The sequence below is a fragment of the Heterocephalus glaber genome, unplaced genomic scaffold (assembly GCF_053883595.1).
Source record: "Heterocephalus glaber isolate CG9 unplaced genomic scaffold, H.glaber_assembly_v1.0 deba00001472, whole genome shotgun sequence".
Lineage (NCBI taxonomy): Eukaryota > Metazoa > Chordata > Mammalia > Rodentia > Bathyergidae > Heterocephalus > Heterocephalus glaber.
The window spans coordinates 7,626,119-7,628,037 of record NW_028258315.1 but is presented as its reverse complement, the minus strand read 5'-3'; the positions used below and the strand labels follow the sequence as shown (position 1 = coordinate 7,628,037).

The following is a 1,919-nucleotide window of genomic DNA, read 5'->3' as shown; positions in this document are numbered from 1 at the left end:
TTCATTCACTATTTCCTCATCCATCTCCAAGCTTCCAATTTTATCTTTTTCTAAATCACAAACACGAGAAACAAAGTTCCTTTGGTTGAAAAATGGTATGCAGAAGACTACTTTTGGATAATAAAACTGTAATAGGGAAGGAACTAGCAACTTTTTTCTTCCAAGTCTTTTTTCCTCAGATAGAGTATGACCACATGGACTCTCAACCTTTCTAAATCATGTTTTAAAGAGGTCAGTTGAAATTGGAAATCAAGCAACAGCTCTGGGTGTCCATAAGCAACTTTCCAGACTACTCGGTGTTAGCTCTGAAAGACCCCAAGACCCCATCAAGAACGGAGGTGTAGAAATTGTGGCAGACTGTATTTTCCAGGGGGTGATCATGACGCTATCTTATGCCCCACGTGCCCTTATGCAGTGACAATCCTCCCACAGAAAGGGAGGCCTGTGACTCACCCTTAAATTTGGGTAGGCCTGTGACTGATGAAAAGGACGTTGTGTGACTTTGGAGACTTGGCCATAAAAGGCAGTACAGCTTACCCGCCTACTCTTGGGGCAGCCACCTTTGGAGATCTGACAAAACACGTCAGCCAACTAGCTACCTGGTGGGGCCTCTGTCCCAGGAAGCCCATACTACCCTATGCAGAAACCCCACGGAGAGTCCCTGGAATGACATGGAAAAGAAGATGACTCTGGCCAGCCTGAGCCACTGCCGGTCAAGACCACATGAAAGGCAGAAGCACAAACTACGCAGCCAAGCTGTCTCTGATCTCCAGGCACACAGCACCTGGAAAGATAAGACACTAACCTTTCAGATGACCTGTCACACAATCACCCCACATGCAGCATTATTCACCTTCCTTCTTCCTTTAAAATGTAACCGGTCCCATTCTTTCTTAAATCAGTATTTGAATGGGTTTGATGTTACTCAAATGATTTTTAATATAAAGTAACTTAGATCTGTAATAGAGTGGTTAAGGACGCTGACCCAGGAGTCACTCTGCTGAACTGGAATCCTAGCTACCATTTGTTAACCACATGACCTCGGGGAGCTTACTATGTAGGGTGAAAATTGTTGTTACTTCACCCCCAAACCCATTTTAGATGACCTCTACGGTGCAGCTGGCAGGTAGTTTGTGTAGGAATAAATTTCCTTCCCTCAATACCACGGGTAGATTTTTTGGGGGGAAGAGGGCTCCATGGAGCTGATCACAATAACACCGTCCCTATTTTCACAGTGATGAGGTCAAGCCTAAACTATAAGCACAGGGCTCTCCTGGCCAACGTGAGCCAATCCCAGCAAAGCCCATTGCTTCTGTGGAAATGGCTCTTTCTCCCTCGATGTACAAAAGGGAGCACATGGTTCTGGCAGATGAAGGCAGCCATTTTGTCATCCTGAAAATAAAACTGGCTTATCAACTTTAACTGAGCTACAGCTGTGACCAAATAATAACTGAAACTGCCTCTCTCTCTGGACTTTTCAATTATATAAGTCTACTACTGCTTTTTGAAACTTGAAGTCATCTTTGTGGGGGTTTATTTGTTCGGCTACTTAAACTTTACCTCTCTGTGCCTCAGTTTTGTCAGGCAATATGTGAGTAATCCAAGCTTTGCACAGTGGCAGTATCATAGCCAGTGAGGTTTATCCAAGACGCGATTATTGCTAATTAAATATGTGAGTAATCCTAGGAACATTCATTGAGTTGTGGGGAGTAAAGGCAGTAAAACAAGTCAAGTTTTTAGATCAGCACCTGGCACAAAGAAAAGAGCTTAATAAAGTAATATATGTGCCAATATATAGCTAGAACTAAAGTATCACTGTTATTTTATGTAACTATAACGAACAGATTTAAAATTAAATTCAAATAAGCACAGGCACTTAAAGTATGTGGCAGTATTTGGTTATAATGTAGTCATTCAAT

General features: G+C 42.5%; 1 pseudogene; it reads left to right on the top strand.

The window, feature by feature from the left end:
- Nucleotides 1-1,603: 1,603 nt before the first annotated feature.
- On the top strand, nucleotides 1,604-1,672 carry LOC147826177 (U4 spliceosomal RNA; annotated as a pseudogene).
- The last annotated feature ends 247 nt before the right edge of the window (nucleotides 1,673-1,919 follow it).